Here is a 7,790-nt window from a genome sequence, read left to right as displayed (position 1 = left end):
ATTATTTTTTTTTTATGGCATGTACAAAGAACACCACAGCAGACAGCTGCAAAATATTCTTGTGCTAGAGCACCTGGGAACACCCCACTGGAGCAGCGTGACAAAGCTGCTGTGAGCACAACCTCCTGTTAAGAAAGAGGCAGAAGCAATTCTGGATTGAGCTAACCTGACACACCTGTTGCACATACCAGTTGAACCACAGCCTTCTCACTTGCTTCAAGCCAAAATATCCTATCTCTTCTTTAAATAAGAAAACAGTACTCAAAAAGAAGGTGTGCTGGGTGCTTTCTTGGAGCAGAGGGTGAAGCTAAGGCCAGAAAAAGCTCATGACAGGAGACTGATTCCTTGCAAGCTGTGTGGAAGGGGTAGGAAGCTGAGAGTGGAAGAAGGTCACAACATTTGCCTGCTGCTTTCACAATGGAAAGTAGTTAAGGGGGCGTAAGAATGTAACAGCACAGCCCAATGATATAAGAGCATATTTTGCTTCATTTAGCAATAACAGCATGGTCTAAAGCCCTTACACCTCCCCCAGTTAGATTTAGACTTGCACTGCATTTCAATGCTGAATTCTTTCATTAGCTCTCACTCACCTCTGCCTCTTAATTGCAGTTATTATTCCTCATTATGGAAGTCTTGCTAAGCTTTTTTTTACAGCCCATTTTGCCTGTAGTTATGGACAGTCTCTGTTACCTTCTCAAGCTACACCCTCTGCTTTCTTCATCTACCACCTCTGTGCATCATGACACTCCCCAGCTCTGGAAGAAGCTCGTGATTAAGGGCTGTTGCCCTCACTTCCTGATGTATCCTCCCTGAAACCTACTTCCAAGAGTGATTCTCATTCCAATTTGCAAAACAATGCCTGCCTTTTAATGTGTTTGTTGTTATCTCCCATGCTCTGTTTTTGTTATGAACATACCTTTCCCCTCTGTGTACTTACAGTGTTACCTGAAATTTGGAAACGCCCCATCACTTACCTGGTATACCCACATCTAGGGTGGAAGTGACTGGGCAGTATTGATCTAAGTGCAGTGTTGACATAAACTTACAGGAGCAATTTCAGCCAAGACAAGCAGGATTAAAGCCTACTCTTCCAGAAAACATTCAGAGATTTTTAGTGTTTTGAAAGAAAGTAAAGAAGACATCTGTTTCCAAAAACCTTCTCTGGAAAACAAAACACACCAAACTGTGCAGAAATCAGTGGGCTGGATTTTTTCTAAGACCGCATGAAAATGACATCACAGAATTCCCAAGCACAAGGGTGATCACTGCCATCCGCAGTGCTATCACAGAGGGGAGCATGGTTCAAAAGGGGCTAGGGACTGCTGCACTGTTCTTCATGCTTCCTGGAATAATCACCTTGGGCTGTTCAGTTAGATATATGAATTTCTCCCACAGCCTCTCTTCCTTCTTCCCATGACAGGTTTGATTTTGGAGTTCTTCATTATTAGTTAAACAGCCCATCATAGAGTACATAAACCTCAAGCAGGAAGTACTGGATAAGCAGAAGCTCAAGCAGCAGCTAAGTTGAAAATACCAATGCTGATAATTTTTAAGCATGAGTGGATAATATGTTTTCTGTTTCATTTCCAAACTTCAATACTAAGAAGTCATATACTTATAAAGCAACTCCGCTCAATCCAAATCCTCTTAAGAACAAAGAGAGCTATTTATTTTTATAGCTTGGAATTAATCTGCCTTTTATATAGTAGGCGCAAGGTACATGGGCATTCCAAGGTTTCCAAGAGCTACTTACTTTTCTCTGCTTGCAAGGCTTAATAATTCAACATTAATGCAATGAAGGAAGTATGGAGAACTCAAGCAGTGTAAACCGGACAGGTATTGAGTTGAATTCCTTAAGACAGGAAGTGCTGAAATCCGAAGAGCATTGAAAGACCACTGGAGTTAGAGAAGAAGTGGAGATGGTGCGAAAGAGGACCAGTAAACAAGCTAATAAAAGCACCCTAGGTGCAAGAGGAATAGAGAGAAATTGTAGCTGACCTGCTACTGCTACAGAGACTGATTTTTCGAGCTCACGTGCACACAACTCCAGCTACAGTCAGTAAACACTGTGGATACATAACCATTCTGAAAAACCGGTCCTAAATGGTCCAGGAAGTCTAAGGCAAAGATGTTAATTAAACCCCTTAGTTCCAGGCTAGTCTTTCACCACAAGAAACACCCTTCATTCCTCTCTTGATTCACACAGCCTCAGAAAAACACAAATATTTGTCAAGTTAATCACATTCTATGGGGGTATTGAATATTACTTGCTCTAACAGACATAGTTTTAATAAAATGACAGGGTAATGCTTATGAAAGGGTAGTTTTGTGCCTTAATCATAAATCAGATGTCATGCTCTTCTCAGCCCCGGTTCACATCACTAAATTTAGAAAAGTCATTTAAAGTACCCTGGACTTCCACTTCAATCCCAAAAAATCACCATAGTCATCATTTATGCTCCCACAGAAGTGTCACGAGACTAACAAAATTAATGTTTGTAGGTAATTGGAAAAAACTTTGGAGAATAGATGATGAGCATTATTTTTATTCAATATTTTAGAATCTGCTCTGTCCTCATTCATTACCTCAGTCTTGAGCTCTGTGGTACCTCTGTAGCTTGGTAGACTAGGGACATTGTCACTCATTTTTAAGTGACAATGATGAACAAGCAAACTTAGATTTCCAGAACCATTCTGATGTCAGACTGGAAGAATAATATGAAAAACAAAGAGATTTAAACTGAATTGAACATTTCTCAGCACAGCAATTAGAGATACAGAAAGCTATAATTTTAGATGGGGCTTAAACAGCTGTCAGTCTTTTCTTTGCCATGCTCTGTACTGCAGGCCTTTGTTCTGAGGATGCAGCTGTCTTTTGGATACCAGCACCCAAAGCACATCAAACCCAATTGAAAGTCCTCCCCCAGTTCTTCTAGGGGAGCACATTTTAATTTGGCCTAAGCTAAGCCATAACTTTATTGTATGATCTCACATGGGGTTGCATCCATACAGCCAGTCTGATGTTCACCAAGAGTGGGAATGAAGGGGGAAGCCAAGCAACGCCTTGTCTGTCACTGCTTCCAAAAATCCCGTGCCAACGAACAGTGGTCTAGGGGTGTGACAATTCTACATCAAACACTCTCAAAGGCAGCCAACAGCATCTTTCACTATTACACCTGAAAAGGAACAATCCATTCCTAAAATGTAGCCACAGGTGGGACAAAAACGTAGCTTACATTACTTTTACAATGAATTGTATTTACTATAAAATATTAATACACATTAATAGGTTCATAAAGGCTCTGCAAACATTTCATGTCTAAACAGATCACATAAAAATTTGTGCAGGTAACTTGAAAGCTGTGTAACTAAAATACAGTTCTGTCCAAAGACAGAAGTTATACTGTTTTTTGCATCTTTCCCCAAAAGTGAGAGCACTTCCCAAGGACAGCATGTTGTTTTGCCAGGGTACAGCATACTGTTTTGCTATTACCTAAGATACACAGAAACATTTTCTTTAGAAAAAAAAAAAAAAAAAAAAGGAAGGAAACATCCTGTAGTTGACAATGTCTGAACTATTTCACAGGTGACTATTACATTTACATGACTTAAGTGGGAGTCAAATGAATGCAGGATACTTTCATCTCATGAATGCTGAGCAAAGCAATTTCCCTGAAGGATTTTCATCTGCCTCTAGTGCTTGTTCTTGTTTGCTGCTGCAAGTAGAAGACAAGCTTAAGAGAAAGATGATGACATGGATGCATATACCCAAAACACCCCAAACAGAGGTCTAGTCTTTAGGATTTAAACATTACTGACCCAAGTCATTCTGATATTTACAGCTGAATTTGGGTATATTACTGGAATAAAGTACAAACAAAGTCAGACACAAAGCAGCAGCAGTATCACAGAGTGGACAACATCTACAGTTGTGGAGTATGTTACATGTTATTTTCAGTCACAAACAAGCACAGCCATAAATAAAATTTTGTTCAGGACTCAGGCTGCTGCAGTCATACCAAACTTTTACTCCAGTGGTAACTTCCCAACATCTCATTTCAAAGCTGGTTTGTACAGTGAAACACTTTAAAAATGCAAACCATGGATGCTGTTTTCACTTGCAGCTTCTTTGGAAATTCATATAAATATCATTCTTGGATTTGGGTGTGCACTAGATCATGTTTGCATTTTGTTACGAGTTGGAAAGGAATGATTCAGGAAATCACATCTGGATTTGAAACTCCATTGAAGAAATTCTCAGCTAGAAAACATGACATGTCTATGAGATTTGTAGGACAAGGAATTCTATTAATTGAAGTTGCTTTTGCATCACCAGAGAACCTTCTGGCATGGGAACCTTTTGCCAGTCCAGCTATGTTACGTACGTAACAAAAGACTAAGAAAATGTTTACTGGTACAGTTTTATAAACCAGTTTATATAAGGCAGTGAGATAGTATAGAAAAGGCTCAGATTTGCAGAGGCAGGTAGTGCTACAACAAAATTACTTAGCACTTTGCCAGTGTAAATTGCCAAGGGGATCATGCTAAGACCAAAGAAACTATAAACTTCTTCCAGGCAGTTTTCCCTTTCTATTGGAAGTGTTTTCTAGTTAAAGCATGCAAAGATTTTATGAGACACCAAGCAGGACTATAGCCAAGCTTCTGCAAGATGTCTCATCTGATCTACCAGCTCCCTTTGGCTGAAGACTCAATACTGAATCTTTCATTTGCACGATGTGTTACTGTCCCCTCCATTTCAGAATTTTCATTTACAAAGTATGAAGGGAACCTTGCCACATGACACTATAATTTATTGCTCAGATTTTTAATTTCTGTTTTATGGGCTTGGAGGGCTGATCATAGGACTACTCTCTACTTCTCTGGGAAAAAAGAAGTTGTCTTGTTTTTTCTTGAGTATATTTCAAAGAAAAGACGGATACATTTGATGTCAGTGTAAATTTCACTGGCTTGGAATACATAAGACTGTATCTGTCAAAAAAACAGTTAAAAGCTGTAGCTTAGTTGTGAAACCTAAAGCGAAGGAGCCGGAGTTCAGCTAACTTCCCTTGAAATTTGAATTAGTAAACAAAGTTCTTTTGTTTATACTTACGAAAGGTTTATACTTCAGAAAGGTATTACAATGTTGCAAATTGGGTAATTGCTACAGTCGTTTTATGCTATCATCACCAGCTTTTAATCTGTACACACTGGCATAAAAAAAAAAAAAAGAGGGTGTGTGTGGGGTCGTGGAGAAAAAGAAGTGGTTCTGAACAGAGGCTGACTTGAAAACAGACATGAGTGATTGTCAGCTGCCTTTTAAAGTGAAAAGAGGATGAACTGAAGGACACACACTCACCACTCCAGATACGTTGTAACATGATAAATTTGTTACTTTCCCTAGGGTCAGGGTGTCCATTCAAAGAGATAGATGTAGCCTACGGACTATATTGTGATTATTGCTTTTTTGACTATCAAATCTACCCATAGAAGACCTTGTTGGTATTTTAGGGTATGTTCTTCATCTGACAGATAGCGAGCTATGATTTCTTTATTTTTTAATATTTTTTTCCCCCAAGGGCCTTACTCATGAGCAAGGACCTCATTTTTCCACGTAAACAAAGCGAAGACAGGAAAGAGGACAGGATTAACATGGTCACAGTTGTTTTGTTGAGCAGACAGCTGTAACACAGTGTTCTTCTCAGGGTGCCTGCGGTGATGTGCTATTGAAAAGTCCCTCTCTCCTATTCCAGCCTGACTATGATTGTTCTTGACAGCACTTGAGGGTCTTGCCCCATTTTACCCTTTGTACTATCTCCATGAATTGTCCCTAGCAACAATTTTTGTGCTACTTTAAGGGCTTTCTGTTATACCAGGCGATGGTGTGTTGTCTTTGTTGAAAGCTGGCTGTTGCCATATCCGGAGAAAATAAATTATTCGCTTTCACCAGGGGGAGTGCCAGATAGTGTCCATGTACATTCATTCTCATCCCACCAGCTGCCAGGGGACAGAGTACTTACTGGACAGCCTTTTGGTCACAAGTGCCTATGTCTGGCAAAAAAGCAGAGTGGGAACTTTTCATTTTGCTTTGCAGAGGAGCACTTTTGATTCCTGCTGTGTGCCTGGTGGTCTCGTACAGCAAAATTGTTTCTGAAGTGGATAAATGCTGTGGTTTCCTTCCATGAGCATCACTCATTGAGGCATCAGGAGTGAGGAGACTATGAAGTAACATAGCACTGTTTAGATAACAAAACTGACTGGAAGAACTGGGTTCAGGTGAGAGCACCTTTTGTGCATAGCTAGACTCTTGCTTAGTAAACTCTACTGAGGCTGTCAGTCTCTCCGGTTATATCAGTAACAAGCTTCCCAGCTGTCGATCTGAGGGCGAGCCAGTTTGTCTGTGCACAGGTCGATCGCCTTGGGTCCTGAAGGGATATCAAGAGAAAGGTGGCTTGGGCCTTTTAGGCTGTTTTCTGTGTTGCAGTACTTATTGACTTTGTCCCTTACATCTAGACCAGTAAGTCTGATTTGTCTTGAGCAGCTCAATGAGTAGTTTGTGAGAGCTGAATCCGAAGGGCTAAAGCCTATGCTCTGCTTTGGAAGAACCTCCTTCCTCAGTTAAGCTGTGGAATTTCTTGTACAAAATGTTGTGGATGCTGAAGGTTTTACACTGATTAAAGAGAAGTCCATACAACTGATGGAAGCATAATCTGGTGAGGATTCTTATATACATGCTCAAGAAATTCTTGAGCTGCAAAATAATGGAACTGTGGAAAGGATTACATATACTTGCAACGTTCTTACGTTCTTTGCAAGCCTGTGTTTTTTGACAGTGGCAGAGCCAGAATACAAGGCTAGATGGATATTGTGACCAATTTTTTGTTCGTATTGCACTTATCTCACTGACATTTATTTTTTTTTAAAGAAGGTGCAGAAAAGTCCCACCCTCGCCAAACACATTCCATCATCATTAGTAATCCTCAGGCCAGAGTGCAGGGATTAATTGGCCAATGAATATTTTCAAGAAAAGTTTCCTGGAGTGTCTAAAGGGTGATACATCCTTTAGATAAATATAATAAATAGATAATTAAAAATAGATAATAAAATAAAGATAATAAAGATAGATAAATAAAAATAGCAAGATATTTTGTCTGAGTTTTTGGAAGTTTATTTTTAACACTGGCTGCTTTGTCTGTTGGGCAAATCTTACAACAATTTATTCTGTTGATACAATTTATAACTTACTAGGTATGATGGAGTCTTCTATCTTATGTAACATCCAAACCTCTAACATAGCAGTGCTGCCTGCAAGTCAACTATTTTCTGTCTCACTAGCAAATGGTGCATAAAAACAGAGTGCTTATAAGTAAACAGACAAACAAATAAATAAATAACTTATCTGAAGAGGCAGGGATAGCATGGATTGCAATTGGCAAATAACATTCTACTGTATACTGCCTTTTCATCTGGCACAGAGTAACCATAATCTTTTGAGGTTTCTGAAAAGACCTTTAGGTTAAAGGTGAATGCCACAAAGAGTGAAATGATGTTGATGGGGCAGGGATCACACCAATCTCCATCATATGTACTGCTGAGAGCATCTGACCTGTCATCCCAAGTATAGACAACTGGACTGCTCATTGGGCCTTTTCAGTATATTGTAGTAATGCATGCAATCATGGACAGAAAAATCTCAAATGTGAGTGATGATTCCCAATGGATCCACATAGCTTGCTGTAAGTTCTAGTGTCATTGCATAGAACAAAGAGCATGTGATTTCCCACGCTGATTAT

This window comes from Falco punctatus, assembly GCF_963210335.1.
Source record: "Falco punctatus genome assembly, chromosome: Z".
NCBI classification, from domain to species: Eukaryota; Metazoa; Chordata; class Aves; order Falconiformes; family Falconidae; genus Falco; species Falco punctatus.
The sequence above is the reverse complement of the archived record's forward strand: the minus strand, read 5'-3'. Positions refer to the sequence as shown.